General features: G+C 37.0%; 1 protein-coding gene across 4 annotated transcripts in view; it reads left to right on the top strand.

Moving 5' to 3' along the window:
* The first annotated feature begins 13,265 nt into the window (after positions 1 to 13,265).
* lingo2.S (leucine rich repeat and Ig domain containing 2 S homeolog) overlaps positions 13,266 to 18,875 on the top strand; it is a 723,222-nt gene continuing 717,612 nt past the window's right edge. For all 4 annotated transcript variants that reach the window (XM_041580103.1, XM_041580104.1, XM_041580101.1 and 1 more), the window contains exon 1: positions 13,266 to 14,216. The gene's annotated coding sequence lies outside the window, so the exon portion shown is untranslated. The remainder of the gene's footprint in view (positions 14,217 to 18,875) is intronic.

Genomic DNA, 18,875 nt, shown 5'->3' with positions numbered 1-18,875 from the left:
TGTGTGTTCCAGAGATCTCTCCACAACAATTTCAATAGGTAGTGCAAACTTTTGCCTAAAGAATTGGGGGCAGACATCAGTCACAAATTGAACGCCAGGCAGACTTTCACAAATTTATGTCTGATTTGAAATGAAATGTGTGCAACACCCCCTTGCAAGTGCATAGTACTGAAATAATAGGGGAAATGATGCATTGTGGCAAAAAATATGGCATACTTAAATGACCCCTTAAAATTTTTTGGTACACAATTTGGTGATATTTGGAAAATATTAAGGAAATCAATAGGTCATGCATTAATGTGACTGCATTAATATTTGTTGCAGAAAGTCCATTATAGTGAAAATTTCATACAAGAACATTTTGAGTTTCAAAAAATACCATGATATGAAAATACTATCTGGCACCACAAAGAGGACTGAATTTGATGTTAAAAAGTTATTAAGTAATTTATAGAATCATTGTAATGCTCTATTTGCATTTAGATGAGTTGTTTACATAGGTTCTTTATAAATGTTCGTTGGATACAGATTTAATAATATCTAATTTAAAATAAATGCCTTGGATTTTTTTTTTGATGCATCCAAACCTAATTGAGCACCCTCCTAAGAGTTATGAAGCTTACATGATTAAATGGGCAATATACTCCAATGCTCAACACAAACCAAATGTAAAGGGGAAAAAGTAGTTTCTTTTAAGTAATCAATAACCTTAATTTTATCCAATGCAATCATACATTTTTAACTGGAATCAGTGGAATTAGTTTAAGGAGAAATAATGAGCTTTGCATAATGAGCTCCTCTTACCCCCAAGTGTTATTCACGTCTTAGACAGATTAGATAAGGAGATGTTCATTATTTAGAATGTGACTAAATATCCTCTCTTGTTACAATTATTCAGAGGAACTGAGAAGCTAGGGAACCATTTATAGAAAATTATTCTTTGTTCCACCGATCTGTAATATTTAGTATGCTTACATAGCTGCATAGTTAATTTGGATTAAAAAAGACAAAAGTTGATCAATTTAGATCAGAATGAACCCCACTGGATATATTTTCTTTTCATCCCACTAGCTATTGCCTCTTTTTTATACAAGACAGTAATTTATTTGATTTAGAGTTACACAGCTTATTTGTAGTTATGAGTGAAATTCTTCACATATAGATTCCAATGTGTCAAAACAAGTGTTGCTTGTCAAAAAAAAACCTTTGATGCGCCACATCACACGACAAAGAAAAATTGCCACAGTTTGCCACAGGAAAACTCAACCACTTTTTATTCATTCCTTTGGTTTAGCAAAATCTAACACATTCACTGCCACCCCAGTGTCTAGGCTTCTGCTCCTCTCATCATAGAAGGAACTCATATTTGTCTGGCAAGACCTATTGCAAATTAAACCAAGCTAGCACAAACTCATAATATTGTGATTTGAATTGTATTTTATCCCTCCCTTCAAAAGAATTTCCTCAAAGAATCCTGGAAAAAGAAAGGGGTTGTTCACCATCCAACCCTTTTTTTTCAGTTCAGTTGTTTTCAAATCTGCAATTACTTTCTATTTTCTGAGAAGCTTGGGGAGTCACTAACTCTGTAAACTGCTCTATATTGATACATTAGTTGATACATTTCTTATCTTTGGCCCTTCTGAGCAGAGTCCTGAGATTCATGAAAGGTAAATGTTATAATTGATACAAAAGTTACTAAAATCCCACAGATGCTGCTGAGTGTATTGTATAGTATTAACTAATGCGGGAATCTGTAACAGTTCAGAATCTGCATCTGGATTATTGAACCGCCACAATGAAACACCAAGAGACAGGAACATTAAACTTTAATGGGGTAATTTAATATATTTCATTTGCAAACACCTTTGCGAATGTTAGCAATCAAGATTTTCATTGTTCATGACCCATTTGAGACCTTAACTACTTCCTACCAAAGTTTGAGAACAAATGGCTTTTGTATGTAATATAATTTCGCAATCACAAAGGGTTTTTTTACAACACAATATTTAACAAAACTTCAGAGCAGGTGTTAACGCTAACCTTTGCTTAGCGATAATGAGCAGTGTAATATTCACCAGCAAATGATTTTACATTGTGAGCAGCAAAAACACAATTTTAAACAAAGCTTGTGATTTTAATTACATTCCCCCTTACTTTTAAAATGTAAAACATGGAAAACAACTAAGAAAAGTCTTTTTTTCTGGTGAAAAATCTGAAAATAACTGAACTGAATAAAAGTGTTTGTATGTGAACAACCCCTTTAAATAAACAACTTTGGCAATGACAGAGCTAAGCTCATTTAGTAGCCTGAGAGGAATACCATCTGGTCTTGGACCTTTGTTTACTTTCACATATTCTAGGTTAGTTTTGAATTTCCTCCCATCACCCATCCATCAAAAAATACATTGTTAGAATTTGTTTTTTTTTAAAAAAAGGAAAACTTCATAATTTGGTTCCTCGGTTGTGTAAAAAGACGAAAAATAACAGCCTTTTCCTTTCTCTCATCAAACACTTGAACCCTTCCTTGCTTGATTTTCTTTACTATTTTCATAATTAAAGAATCATTTTGTACCCATGGAAGAATAAAATGAACAGCAAGAAGAAATACATTTATTTAAACAGAAACCACACTTGACTTTAACCATGCATCTAGCTCCCTAGGCTCCCATGGTCTTCATAAAGTTGCATATGGCACTAGTAAAATTTCAGAAAAAAATTACAATTGAAGACTTTCCTTAATTTTAAGTTCTACATTCCTGAACTCACTTTTTAAGATCCATCAACCACATGCCAAACCCTGGCACCCAAGAGACTCCTCTCAAGACTGTCAGTGCACCTCAGAGGTGCAATGTACATCTCTTTAACTCAAGCTGCTTCAAGTGTAATTTGCTCCCATCCACCAAGAGTGATTGACCAAATCATTACCTAGCTGTTACGTAAGGGATCCAAAAAGTCCAGAACTAACTCCAATGACCTGGTCACAGCTCACGCTTCTGCCTATAGCAGCCACCTTTGCCTTCGGGAAGAGCCCTCCTCTACTCAGATGCTGCTAGTTCTTAATGTGAAAGAACCAAGAAGAGAGTTCTTGTTAGGCTAGGGAACCGAATTTGAAACATAATCAACGGCCAGTCGGGGTCGGTACCAAAAAGGCAACGCAATACAAAATCAAGAACAGAAGCATAGTCAAGGTCATGGGCCAAGGTCAACACCAAACAGTAATGCGGTACAGAATCTGTATCAGAAGAATGGTCAATATCAGGCAGTGGTCAGTACATGCAGCAGAATAGCAGTAAGTCAGGGACAGGCAAGGGTCAGGACCAAAGATCAGACTTAATAAACACACCCAGGAGCTATGGAATATAGACCTACATTTGGCAATGAGTATTAGGTCAAAGACCTTTAAATATTTGAATTTCAAACCGTGCGCGACAACATCACCTGATTATGCCAAACAAAAGGACATACGCACACGTCAGATTGAAGGAAGCTGCGACTGCAGGTGTCCCCGCAGGGAGTGCCAAGGCACCCCCAGCACACTACTGGACCACCAGGTACCTTTATACCAGCCACTTAAACAACAGTATTGTTGCTACTTTCTAAAGTAACTGTTAACCCACCAAACATTGCTATATCGGTCACGGGAGAAAAATAAATTGACAGAATGTAATAATTAGTATGTACATTAACAAAAGATTCGATTTATATTACATCACAGTAATTAAAACAAACAATAGCCAGGATCTCTAAAGACAAAATCTTTGCTCTTTTGGGTTAAAAATAAACCCTCTCTTTAATACACTTAAGATTCTAATTATTTGCAGCATATAAAATTATGTTCCCATCATGTGCACTAATTATCAATATATGTGTGCATAACTGATCCTTCCACATTTAGAAAAAGTTGGCACGTCACATAAAATGTTGCTCAGCATGAGAAGCAGGACTGGCCTGTCACCACAGGTTGCAATATTTCTGCCTATTTTCATTATTCTTTCTAATTACATTCCTAGATTTTCAAAATATCAATTAGACAGCAGGCATCCAAAGAAGGATATTTAAATATGCGACTGACTATGTACAAATGTGGTTTCAGCAGCAAAAGCATGGAAATAAAGCAGCACCGCATGGAATAATTAATATTATAAAAATCAGGATAATATTGTATTAAACTAGGAGAAATAGAATGATAAATACACTTATATACTATAACAGAAATATAATCTCAAATATACAATGTACTTGTTGCAAATGCAGTGTGACCATCTAATAAATGGCAGAAAGTTTGCACCAGGTCATGTATTTTCCACTACCATAATAAAAGAGAATTGTTTTCAGCTATTGCCAACATTCTTTCTTTTTTTATTTTGTGTATTGAACAAGTAGCATTTACAGGTCAGAGTTAGTAAACGGGTTGTAAAAATAGACTTAATAAGCACTGAATAAAGTTGCTCACAACTAATTGTAGGTGTAGGGTGGACATCCCATCTTCAAGAAGGAGGTCTAGTCTGTGAAATCTCTCTAGTTAGACTGGATGTGGCACTATGCTCATTATACCTGGAGACAGGACCGCCATCAGAAATCACAGGGCCCCGTACGACAAAATTTCCTGGGCCCCCTGGGCTGCGCCCACCGCAAGCCCCACCTACAGGTCCGCCCTCCCCACCCCACAGGTCCGCCCCCCACCACACAGTAAAAAAACAAAAAAAATATTGGTGGCTAGGGTTCCCACATGCTAATAAAAAATAAAAAAATATTGGTGGTCAGGGCTCCCCATAAAAAAACATTTGTGGCCAGGGCCCCTTAAATGTCCATGCCTTCCCGAAGTCATCAGCTCTCAGAAAGATGGGGGGCCCGGCTAATCAAGTAAGTGTGGCGTGGCCGTGCCCCCCTTACCCTCGGGGCCCCCTACAACTCTCCCCCCTGTCCCCCCCTGATGGCTGCCCTGCCTGGAGAACAAGGCTTGGTAAAATCACAATGGGGGAGTAGGAAAACAAATTTAGATAGAATTAACTTTGTTAAAAAGGTAAAACTTCTTTAGGATGACAAAACTTCAGGTTAGCCAACCAGTCATCTTCAGTGTAGAGCAGTAATCCCCAGCCAGTGGTTTAGGAGCAACATGTTGGGGGCAAGTTTTTGTTGCAGTAAAACAAGGTATATTGCCAAACAGAGTGTCCTTTAGGCAGACATTCTAAATAGGGGCTAACAAATAGCCTTTGTTTTGCTCCCCAACTCTTTTTACATATGAATAAAAGAGACCTCTGGTGAAGAGGATAATCTCCTATGACTAGCATCGGTCTGAACGTAAAGGAGTTTTTTTTCTCTGATTTCTAATAGAGTTACTGACAACCCTTAAACCTACTACCACATCCTTGTTCAATATCAGCTTACATAGAAGTATTTTTCACTTTCTTCTAGGAGATTGTCAGGGCACAATAATACATTTTATTTAATAATCATGATAACCCTCATATTTCCAGTAAAAAACAAAAACACACTGTTGTGCAGATTGCCCTAAATCTATTCAAGATTCAAGGGTCAAAGTCACACCCACCACCTGTACTTGCTGAGAAAGAAGATAGAATGTGTAATGTTTTTGTGAAAGTTTACAAACATGAAATAAATTAAATATATTTTTATTTATTTATTACTATTTAAAACATGGGAAATGTATCACTAAAAAAATAAATAAAAAATGAATACCAATTGCAAAACTCATAGGAATAGGACGTTATAAATATAAGTTAAAATAAAGGTAAAGTGTAAGCCAAACATCAATTTTCTATATCTGCTTACATCCAGTTGAAGGCCATAGACATTAACCATATCCTAGTATCAGGGTACAAGGAGCAAGACTTTGTTTTGTGACACCATCCAAATTATAGAATGGGTTCTGAATGACCTGCAAGATGTAACTGCTTAAAAGAATCCAGCAGATCTCCTCACCTCCTGCCCAAGAGGAATGGAAGTTACCTGGATAGTATCTACTTGGGGCTATCCAAAGGTGGATCTGTTAGTGATAGATCTAAATGTTAAAGTTCCAACCTTTTTTCCAGAACCCCTTGTTTGGGACGGTGAAAGTGGATGACCTCTCACAGGGCCTGTTTGTCTATGCCTTCCCTCCAATACTGATAATCTCAGTTCAACAAAATAGAGATCATTGCTTTTCTCCCAGATTGGCTGAGACTTTGGTTCCGTTACTTTAAAAACATTTACTAGCAGTGGATCCATTGACACTGCCACAAACCAGGTCTTCTTCTCCAGTGCAGATGGAAACATTTTAACCAACAGCTTGGAGGTTGACGGGAAAACTCTGAAGTACAGTAGTACGGATGTTCAGATTTGGTGATTGACACTTGTCTGAGCTAGAATGAGTAGCATTGGTTTGGAATCCATAAAGTTCTGGCTTGTCATGTGCCATTCATGTGATGCGCGCACTCGTGCTCTTCCGGGTTTATTTGCGTCTGACGTCATTGTGCTTGGCACCAAATTAAAATATTTAAATATGTTACAACCAAATTGCATTGCCCAATATAGGTCTATTTTCTATTTTCTTATCTACTTTTCCTGTTCTTGACTCATGTCTGTCCTTGACCTCTGCTAGTCCGCTGCCTGTACTTTTGTCTGTTGTTAATCATTCTTACGTATCCTGATTTTGTACTGCATTACTGTTGGTTTGATCCTGGTCTTTATCCTGACTATGCTCCTGGTTCCCAATTCTGTTATTTGTTAATTACCCAGCCTGTTACACAACTATGCTTACTCTTTTCCCATCCTTCCTGTTACACTTTACACTCATATTAAGACCTGGTGGCATCCAAGTAGCAGAGGGCTCTTCCCGAAATGAAAGGCAGCTGTTATAGGCAGAAGCGTGAGATGAGACTGGGGCCTTGGAATTAGTTTAGGGATACCACATGTAACAGCATTTCTCAGAATTTGATGTCCTACAAACCTGGGACCTTGCACTTGTTTTAAGATCTCTCACTGCTACACCTTTTGCACATCATAATTAAATGTTCTTATTGGTTACTTACTTTGAAGATGTTTTTGTAGTGGCTCTAAGCTAGTCAGATCTGTGAACACAAGGCTCTTTCTGTGGACCCTCCTTATACTGTTTTAACTTTTGCCTTTTTTAACCTCCTTCATCTTCTCAGGAAGAGTTCTCTACTTTGGATGTCAAAAGATGCCTTAAGATTTATATCAAGAGAACATTATTAGGGAAATGTTGTTCATCATTCTGATGGGGAAGAGAAAGGGACAGCTACTATAAGGTCCTGGATAGTCAAGGCCATATCAAAGCCTATTAAGAACAGGGCAGTTCTTTTCCCAAGGGAGTTAAGGCATATTCCACATACGATTTAGCAGCTTCTTGGGCAGCAGTTGCTGGAATATTTTCCAAGACATTCTGCAATGCAGCAACCTGTGTTACCATTATGATCTTATTAGGCACTACAGATTATATGTTATGGCTTCTTCTCAAGCCCAGTTTCGGCAATTGTTTATTTTTCAGCCTGTTGTGTAAAATACCCTTAAGCATGATAATCATAGGTGGGTTTTTATTAAGGCTAGGGAGGACAAAGAGAAGAGTCAAGAGCAGGGGGGACCTGTAAAGCGATAGAAGAGAAAAGTGATAGAAGAAAGTAAATGTGAAGAAACAAGAGAAAAGGGGGTAAAAAAAGGTAGTGGTGGAAAACAGTATCAAAAGAGAGAGATAAATTAATAATTAAAGGAAAACTATACCCCCCAAACAATGTAGGTCTCTATTAAAAGATACTGAGTAAAACAGCTCATGTGTAAAACCCTGCTTCATGTAAATGAACCATTATCATAATAATATACTTTTTTAGTAGTATGTGCCATTGGGTAATCATAAATAGAAAATTGCCATTTTAAAAAATAAGGGCCGCCCCCTGGGATCGTAGGATTCACTGTACTCACAAACATACCAACAAACCATACATGTTAGGTCACATGAGCCAATTAACAGACAGAGTTGTGTCTTTTGCTTCCACACTTCTTCCTGTTACAGTTAGAGTTGAAGTATTTCTGGTCAGGTGATCTCTGAGACAGCACAGAGACCATCACGAAATGGTGGCTCAAGGCGAGAGATGTAAAAGGGCAAGATTTACTTAAATATATATTCCAGTTTGGTAAGATTCTTTAATATGCCACTTAATATAATATGAACTATCTGTTGCTTAAGTGTTCATTTTGGGGGTATAGTTTTCCTTTAAAAGAGGAATAAAGTAACAGCACCTGCAGATGAGAAACTAGTAAGAGAGCAAAAACAATTAAAAAAGGAGGGTACATGGGGTACAGGGTGATCATGGCAGAATAGAGGGTGCATCCTGAAAAAATGGTCAAGTGTCAAATCAACCTTCCATATTCATTAAACACTGTCTTATTATGTGTAATGTGCCTGGAGTGTGTTACCACACAGTCATTCACTGTTTATTATTATTGCTTGTGGTGCCTCAACCCACTGTATCTCACTATATGATGTGCTTGGAGTGTCAGTTTCCACTCTGTGTTTGGGTTGCCTACATGCAGTTATTTTTGTTGAACAGTATGGGGATGACGTGCCTTTACCCATTACTCTCAATTTGCACTAGATCCTACCCAAACCCTTTTACTTCCAGGGTTCATTCTGCAGCCCAAAGCTGGTGTTGATCAATATCATTAGAGAGGCAAAGGCAAAAGTGTGTGTTTTCTGAGAATAATAGAAGTTTAAAGGGGAAATTGAAGCTACTCCATGTCTAGTCCTTGCACTGTAGATAATATGACTCCCAGTTACTTACTTGTTTTCACTGTTCTTAAAGCTATTATAAAGTAGGAATAAGCATTACACATAACCATCTTGCCACTAGTGAGAGGCAAAGTGAGATTCAAAGAAATGTCTTTGCATTTTGTTTATTTATTACTGGGGTATCAACAGAGGGTCATTATAAAAACTAGAATAGCTTATTGTACTCACTTACCTACCAAAGATATTAATTTCTAGAGAGTTAGCTATAGTGATGGGTGAATCTAACCTGTTTCGCTTCACCAAAAATTTGCGAAACAGTGAAAGTTCGCCAAAATGCATTGAAGTCTATGAACGATAAAAATGTTCACAACAAATAGTTTTTCACCCATTGGAGTCTATGGGCGTCATTTTTGCAGTGAAACTTGGCTTTTCGCTCATCACTAGTTAGCTTTCATAGACTTAACACAGTGCAGCACACTAATTGTTCTTTCCTCTAGGACATGCCCTGTGACATATGGAGAGAAATGGTTAAGTAACGTAACATAGTAAATTAGTAAGTTAGGTTGAAAAAAGACACATGTTCACCAAGTTTAACCTTTTAAGTCTATATATATATAGACTTGTAACTTGTACTACAAGCAATCTTCCATAACCCTGCATTCCCTCACTTGATAAAAAGACATCCAACTCCTTCTTAAAGCTATCTAATGTATCTGCGAGCACAACCGATTCAGGGAGAGAATTCCACATATTCACATCTCTCACTGTAAAAAACCCCTTCCCAATATTTAGAAGGAACTTCCTTTCTTCTAATCGGAAAGGGTGACCTTGTGTCAGCTGACCAACTGGTAAATAAAGTGTTAGAGAGATTATTATATGATCCCCTTATATATTTATACATAGTTATCATATCACCCCTTAAGTGCCTCTTCTCCAGGGTGAACATCCCCAATTTGGCCAGTCTTTCCTCATAGCTAAGATTTTCCATACCTTTTACCAGCTTAGTTACCCTTCTCTGGACCCTCTCTAATTCAGTAATATCATGTTTCAGCTCTGGAGACCAAAACTCTATGTCAAATTCTAGATGGGGCATTACCAGTGCTCTATACAGTTGAAGAATAACTATTTACTCCCACAAATCTATGTCTATTTTAATACAGCTTATTTTCCCTTGATGCCGCTGACTGTCATTTTTTGATACAGCCAAGTTTATTATCTACAAGGACTCCAATGTCCCTTTATGGATTTGCCCAGTGCAGTACTATTAAGGGTATACGTGGCATGGTGCATTTACATTTATCAACTTTAACTCTCATTTGCCACTTAGCTGCCCAGATTGCCAGTTTGTCAAGATCGTTTTGCAAGGATGCCACATCCTGGATGGATTAATTGGTCTGGATAGTTTTGTGTCATCTGCAAACACTGATATATTATTTACAATTCTCTCCCCAAGCTATGCTCTGAAGGGCAGCCCTTAAGGAGCTAAAATTAGCTTTTCTGAAATTCAGGGATTTTGTTGCCCCAGTGTATATATGTTCATATTGTTTTTGTGCACAAGACATTAAATGATATCAGGGGTTCAATTACTTGCACATTTGCTATATGTTCTGGGTAATTAGAGATCATTAGATCCAGTATGGCTCCTCAACATCTAGTGATGAATGAATTTATTCATCAGGCGTGAATTTGCACGATTCGATGCGGCGAATACATACGTGAAACAGGTGCGAAAATTAGCTGGCAAAAATTCACCGGCGTAAAAAAAATGTAAAAATGTAAAAGACAGACGCCGGCGTAAAAGACGGATGCGGGCATCAAAAACGAGACGCTGGCTTCAAAAACGAGACGCCAGCGCTGTTTCGCAAATTTTTCACCGTTTTGCGAATTTCGCGCAAAATTTGTGAATTTATTGGCAAAGCAAAACGGCGCAAATTCGTCCATCACTATCAACAACTTGTGCCATAAAATTTTCATGCAACAAATTTATAAACTTGTTCACATTAACTATCCTGGCAGTACTGTTGCTCCAGTCAATATCACCCATTATCCTTAGTTTCCACAAACTAGCAGCCTTTTCTATTTGTAAGCCTCCTCCCCCTCACTTACATTAGGGGGTCTATAACAAATTCCTATAATTCCTTTGCTGGACTCCTTACAAACAGCAAAGAGCTCCACTCATAAGACTTCAGCACCCTCATTTTCTAACATCACCTCCTCCTTTATATTACCTTTTAAATCCTGCCTAACAAACAGACATACCCCTCCTCCTTTTCTATTGTTTCACTGTAGCCTCCCAAGGCACAAGAATCATCTCTCTCCTATGATGATAATCCCTCAGTTTCCCTTTTTGCTTTGGTATAACCTTTTAGTTCTTTCACGTTGATGGGGGGATTGCCAGAAAAAGATAAAATTAATATCTTACTTATGAAATTTTCTTTTTCTGGCTATCCCCCATCAACATTCTCACCTGGTTGTGACTTTATAATAAGACTATTCTGAGCCAGGAGGGGTGTTCTTTATGGTCTCTAAAACTATTTATTCTGTCCAAGCTGGAAAGCAGCAGGAGATTTACCCATTAGTTCTTTCATGTTTACAGGGAGGATGGCCATGAAGAGACCAAGAAAATTTCAGTTAGTATGATTTCCTTTTCAGCCTGCACGTATATGCAGGTTGACAAACAGCCAGGTCTGATATGATGATATTTTTGACATATATATATTTGATGATCTTTTTTAAAAATTATTTTTAGTGTATAAGCCAAAGTTGTATGTGAGACAACGAAAGGTTATGGCATTTTTGTATTAAAAAGACACGTTAGGATGTCACCTAACAGAGGATGATGGGAAATGTAGTCATCGTTGAATTCATAGGCCCAAATAAATATGTGATTACAGAGGGTGATGGGAAATATAGTCATCTTTTAATTCATGTACCCAAGTAGAATGGGAGGTAACAGAGGATGATGGGAAAAATAGTTCTCCTTGAAATTATACACCCCAATAGAATGCAAGATAACATAGGATGATTAGAAATGCAGTGATTATTTAATTCATAGGCCCAAATAGAATGGGAGTTAACAGATGATGAGGGGAAATCTAGTAATTTTTAAGTTAATAGGACAGAAAAGGATATCACCTTACAGAGGATGATGGGAAAAGTAGTCATTGCTTAATTCATAGGCCCAAATAGAATGTGAAATAACTGAAAATGATTGGAAATGTAGTGATGTGTCAAGGTAATAGGATAGAAAAGGATGCAAAATAGGGAGTACTGTAGGAAATGTAGTCATCTTTAAATGAAAGGCTAGAATGTGAGATAACTAACTAATGTGAGATAATGGGAAATGTTATTTTTTTAGTTAATAGCACAGAAAAGAATGTCACATAGAGGAAATGTAGTGATCTATTAATTCATAGGCCCAAATAGAATGTGAAATAACAGAGGGTGATGGGAAATGTAGTCATCTTTAAATGAAAGGCTAGTATGTGAGATAACTAAGGAAAATGGGAAATGTTATTTTTTTTGTTAATAGCACAGAAAAGAATGTCACATAACAGAGGATAGTGGAAAATGTAGTGATCTTTTAATTCATAGGCCCAAATAGAATGTGAAATATTAACAGAGGATGATGGGAAATGTAGTGATTTTTAAAGGTAATATGACAGAAAAGGATGTAATATAGCATAGGATGATAGGAAATGTAGTCATTCATAAATTCAAAGGCCAAAATAGAATGTGAGAGGTTGATGGGAAATATAGTTATGTTTTATTTCATGTGCCCAATAACTACCGATTAATAGATAGTGGAGGTTGATGGGAATTGTAGTCATCTTTTACTTAAGAGGTCTAAATAGAATGTGTGATAACAGGGGATGATGAGAAATACAGTTATCTTTTAATGCATAGGCCCAAACAGAATATGAGATAACAGGGGATGATGGGTAATGTAGTTATTTTTTAAGTTAATAGGACAGAAATGGATGCAATATAGGATGATTTGGGGAAATGTAGTGAACAGAAAAGTTGCTTAATACAGGGCTGTTACACACTTGAGGCAAATGTGAGAATGCATTGATTGGTGCAATTTGCACAGCGCAATTGTGGAAGCTGGAGGTATTTACTGTGTCACAGTAAGCACTAGCCTCAGCACACTCTACGCAACTGCGTGCCACGAAAGCCATTTAAAGGGCCAATGCAATGCAGGAAGATGCAATTTGATGCACTCCATTGGCACGCCCAACCGTTGCGTCCATCTTTGCGGCCCACGTAATTGTACTAAATGAGCCCTAATGTCTGTTGGAAGAGCAAAATGAAGAAAAAAGGGTTTATGAACTAATAACATACCTCAACTATTTATGATTTCCATATACAACCCTGCTAATGATTGCAGCAACACCCTTCTATCAGTGTAATGAGCTGATTGCTCATAATGGGAGGAGAGCCTTGGCAAGGAGTTAATGTGCTCTTGCGAAGCTGAAGCAGCTCATGCTGCAATACAGGTCAGGTGATGGGGGTGTGGCGTCTCACCAGGCTTTCGCTGGGAAGGGCAGGCTGCAGCAGGAGTCTTACCTTCAGTTGTGTGAAAGCAGAGTTGGTGGGAACTGTGGGAAGCTGTTAGTTTCCTCAGACTTCAGCACTCTGACTTCTGGACAGCTCCTCACGAGCTACAGAAAGCTTATGGCAGGAGCCGAGAAATCTCAGCTCATAGAGGGATCGCTGCCTCTCAGTTTGTACTAAAAGGACAGAGGACATAGAGCGTGGGCTACAGAGAACTGGATACTGACAACCTTTCATCTCTTATTTCAAGTTCTGAATTGTGAATGTGTATTATACTCCCTCTGCCTCTTGTTCTAACGGATGTATCTGTACAAAATGGATCTGTCTGCCTCCTGTGCTTGATTTCTACGGCGTGTTTTGTTTTTCTTCTTCTGCCTTTTTTGCTTGCTCCCTAAAGTTTGTGCTCCAGCTTGTGATTCACCACAAACTGAAGTGTCATTTACTAAGGCAAATGTTCTGTTTCAAGTTCTCCTCTCGTTTCTGCCATCAGTTTCTAAGGCACTTGAACATCACTGCCTTGGATTATTACTGACACAGAGGAGGAGGGATTGCACATTCAAAGAAAAAAAGAGGAGCTGCTGGATTAGATTCTGGATGGGTTTTTCTTTATAAGATTTCTGTATGTTGGTGTCTGTCTGCCCCTATGTTTATAAAATGGGATTGCTCTAAGTGGAGTAAAGGAGCTTAAATATACATTTCAAATCTATAGAGAAGAGACATCTGGGGAATTGAAGGAAAACATCTGGGCAGATTGTTTAAGAACGACCTTCCACAAACACTTTGATCCAAACGATATATTAGCAGGGTGCTTGGAAATTGCTGTTTCACATAAACGGTCCCTGCTTCTTGGATGCTAGACTCCACACTTGCTCTCTGCTTGTATTCAACAAATAGGGATTACTGACAAAAGCACAAGGTAGGCAACCAGAACATTATGTTCCTTAAATCTGGAATGAATGATGTTATTAAGAATATAGGGAGATCTAAGTGCAACCATACTGCAATTCTAGCTATAGTCACGGGAGGGGCAATTGGTTTGGATAATGTATAATACAGAACAGCTTGCATTTGATTACTTGTCAATTTAAAATAATTAGAGTTACTTTTCATCTTGGAACACATACAACAGCCAGTCAGTGATGCCCCATTGCCAAATAATCTCAAGTTTTCACAGTGGATAGAAGACAGATCTGGGTTTGTTGCTTCAATGTGAGTAAAATAGATGATAGTATAATGAAATCTACATGTAGTGAGCGACTTCTGCTTCTAGGGAAAAAGTAGAAATTATGTTACACAGCTTAATATATCCAATAGCATATGGAAAGTTGTTTGGAGAAGGGGTGGGGGCGTATTGCTTCAATTTCCTAGCATTCCAGAAATATAATACTTTCTCTTATTAAGAACAGAACAGAGCATCCAGAATATGTCTGCTATGAATGATTCTTTGCTCTTACATAGCTTTCCTTTGGCTGCTTTGCATATTGGTTAGAATAGCACCGTATAGTATGTAGAGTGATACATATAATTTCACCTTTTACAAAGGATATATACTCATCACTGTCTGCCACCCTTCCCTTGGGCACTGTTGAACAGTGAGAAAATCTATTCATCAGCTAAATTAAAAACATGTATCAATGGGTATCAGACCTAAAAAGTGGGTCAGTAGTAAAAGCTATGTTTATAACATAATTAGGTATACCTAGTTTTATTCTTGATTGTCTTTTATAAGCCTTTTATCTGTGAAATGATACCAAATATGTATTTTTACAGTGTACTGGTAATTATCTAGCATTTTACTTTTAGTAGTCAGGTATGTGACATCATTTTTGACTTCTAGCTGATTTTAGGGTGGTGGTAGGTAAAATGGAAAAGTCCTAAACTGGAGTTTTGTACATTTGATCTACCAACATCTGGAAATGATGAGGTTTGAGCATTTGTTATGCAAGAGATACAACATCAATCCTGTTCACAATCTGGTCATTTACAAGGTCTCTCCAGATAAATAAAAGAGCAAGGGCATTGTGTGCAAAACCATGTCAGTTATGTGTATTTATCTTGGGTTAGTCTGTATAGGTTTAGTTATATTGTATATCTTATTTATTGAAATGTTTGTTTCAAATTGGCTGGGGTCAATGCCTTTCCAGGGGAAAATGTAAGAAAGATGTTGGATTAGTAAGTGGACCTCATTTGACAGTGTAATTAAGGTGAAACCTTGAGGCTACTGGACTGTAAAACCTCTTAGCCATCTGTTTGTCTCTTTGTCTGTCTTTCTTTTGCTATAAATACTGTATCTATTCTCCCTTATCTAGTAGCCTGCCTGTTTTACAACTGTAACTGGTTTACTCTATGGAAGCATCCAAAGCTTTCAAACAAGCAGGCAGACTGCTCCGAACAGTGATCTCTTAAATCTTGAAGTAAACTATAAATAGAGTATCCATACATATCTATATGACATGAAGCAACAGGATAGGGCAATAGGTTAAAATGCAGTTTATACCTTTAAGGGGGGGTTGAGTTGCTGTTTTTATTGGCTTCTTATAGGGAACTATTCTGTAGAATTGTTCTACCTTTATATCATCTGTACATGTTTTTAGCATTTTAATTGTTGTGTTGTTGGTGAATACTTACTTAAGATCAGAAATGCCTGAAATAAATCAACTCAACCCCATTTGTTTTAACATATTACCAAAAGAGTCAGTCACTGCTAATAGGATCCTTGGAGCAATCAAAAGCTTGGATGCATTCTAATTTTTCTACTTATTAATCCCAAACCATCTGGATGGTTTTCAGTTGTGTAAAAACAGCATTTCAGCTATATGCGTGCCTGTAATATAGAGCTACAAACAGCTTCCAATGCATTGATTACTGAAACCTTTTTTTTCTTTTGGCATAGGTAGAACAGGCAAATGTGTTCTCTTCCTTGGAAATAGCATACATGAGAATATGTTAATGTCTATGCAGTATGTCCTTAACATCAGTTACCCTCATGCCCCATCCCACAAACATGATCAGTTATATTTGTTTTTAGTGTATGTGCTGAATAGCTATGCCTCGCCTTCAGTAATTAATCATAGCAAAAACACAGTGTAAATAGATGTAGTGTGAGTAGGAAATGTATTATTTATATTTTGGAAGAGGATCTCTGATTCTCTAAAATCGTATTCAGCATCTGGAGCATCTCTAGGGAAGAGAAGTCAGCTTTCAGTAGCTTTTTCATTCAGATTTTAAAAAAAACTGCTAAACCATCTTCTGCCAGTTGGGGGAGATTGAGAACGTTTGAACAATAAGCAATAGCACATATACAGATTCTACATCGAAGTATGCCTTTCCCATGTCCAACTTTTTTTATTTCTAATAATTTATAAAAAATGCAATATTAAAAAAAATCTACTTAACTAATTGAAATCATTTGTTTAAAACAGCATGATGTTTAAAGCAGCAAAAATACAAATACTTTAGCACATATGAAAGCTATAACATAAATTCAGGTGTGGAATCACTTTTCTGTAAACAATTACCCAGCATTCTTAGACTACTAGAAATGCCATACCCCACAGGGTACTATTACATGATGGTCTGTAATAGACAGTGATTAAAGTACTAGGCAAATGTGCACAAGTGTAGTAACCAAAGGCAATCTGTCATTTCTATTAATGTGAACAAAACAAGTTAATGCTTGCCTGAAATAGGTTATGGTGTGTGTGTGTGTAACTTTGCTTTGTGTTAAAGTACTTTTTTTTAACCTTTTTATGAAAAAAGAGTTGCTATATACAGTATGGTGCTTGGTGCTCCAAACAAATCTCTACACAGTGATAATGGAATGCCTCATATTTTAAGTGCACAAAACCATTTACTGTACGCCTATGTAAAGTAAATAGTGTACAATATACATTTATAGTTATGTAGTTTATGTGGGTTCAAAAAAGAAACATCTATTCAATACACATGTCTACACATGACTTCCCCTAAAATGTATTTTTAATACTTTTACACTATGCATGTGTATATACACACAAAAAAACACATACAGAAATCTTATATAAGCAGGGTGATTCTGTGTGAAGCACTACATCTCAAATTTGATAGTCCTTCATCATGGTTAAATTAATTTAGTTGTACATCTCTGCATTCTAACTACCTGTAGTTCAATTTATTTTCCAAGCACTTGCAAAACTGCCCTGCATAATAAAGGTGAAGCCTTACCGTGGATCTGTAAAAAGGAAAACTCATATTTTCTACCCTAGAATTAGCAGCCAAGTGTCTTATTAGCATTAGTAGAAACCACTAAATCTTTCTTAATTAAGGAGGCCACAATAGTAGTGTTCAACTACCATCATTTTGTTATACAAGTATATATACTATATTCTGTAGTGGATAACCTTCACTTTTTAGGGCCAAGGACAGGCCCCTGAAGTACTCCACGAACAACAATTGCTCCAAACATTCTCCACTCTTTGTAATATTTAATTCAGCCAGGTCTCTACAAATGGTGTGTTCAAGGCCAATATTTCTTACTTCAAACACATTAATAAAATCTAAGTAGACCGTTGTAATCTCAAAGTCTAGGTTATATTCACCTACTTACTAAAAATATTAAAAATTGCCCCACCTTATTAAACTAGCTTCACCTGTTAGATTAGAGGAAAAGAACTTTCATTTGAAGCAGTATAGGTGGTTCTACGCAGTGAGGATAGTGATGATGTGGAATGCACTGCTGGGTGATGTTGTGATGGCTGATTCATTTAATCCTTTTAAAAATGGCTTGGATGATTTCTTGGACAAGCATATTATCCAAGGCTATTGTGATCCTAAAATCTATAGTTAGTATAGGTATTGGTATGTGCATTTTATGTATATACATATGAGTGTATGAAGGGTCAGTGTGAGTGTGAGATGTATATGCACTGGTTTTCATTTGGAGGGGTTGAACTTGATGGACTTTGGTCTTTTTTCAACCCAACTTAACTATGTAACTATGTATGTACCTTAGCTTAACATGAGAAAAGTGGTCTACCTACATCCATTAATTTAACTTGTTTACTTTTTTAAAAAAAATAATGTTACTATTTACAGTATTGTTCTTTTTATTTGAAACTGTTGCCTGATTAATTTTTTGCAGGTTTGACTGACCTCCTTGTACCCAATGAAACTTTCAGCTGACCCAGCTAACTTGAATGTCTTAAATGCATGTGTTTTTTCTCTTTTTTGTCTCAGTAGCCTTTCCATTAAACCATAAATATTTTTATTGCCATACCTTTTATTGTTTACAACATTCGTATTCAGAATAGACAGGTACTGCTGAATATTAAAGACTTTCCATTTGCCTTCTGTTTCAACTCTTTTAAAAGACTGTCCTAGTTTATATGTTGTGAGAAGCCCTTATACTTTGTCAAACATGTGGGAAGTAAAGTAATAAATGGCTATAACTTTGCTACTTGTTTAGTAAAACATTGCAACCGATCAACAGGTACAATTTACTGGTTGGTTGAAAACACTAATCTGATGCATTTTTAGGGGGTACTCGACATCTGTACAGATGTTGAGTACGTAGGTACTTTATTAGCATCTCTGGGTC

This window comes from Xenopus laevis, chromosome 1S (genome assembly GCF_017654675.1).
Source record: "Xenopus laevis strain J_2021 chromosome 1S, Xenopus_laevis_v10.1, whole genome shotgun sequence".
Classification (NCBI taxonomy): domain Eukaryota; kingdom Metazoa; phylum Chordata; class Amphibia; order Anura; family Pipidae; genus Xenopus; species Xenopus laevis.
Note: the sequence above shows the minus strand (reverse complement) of the source record. Positions and strands in the feature narration are given on the sequence as shown.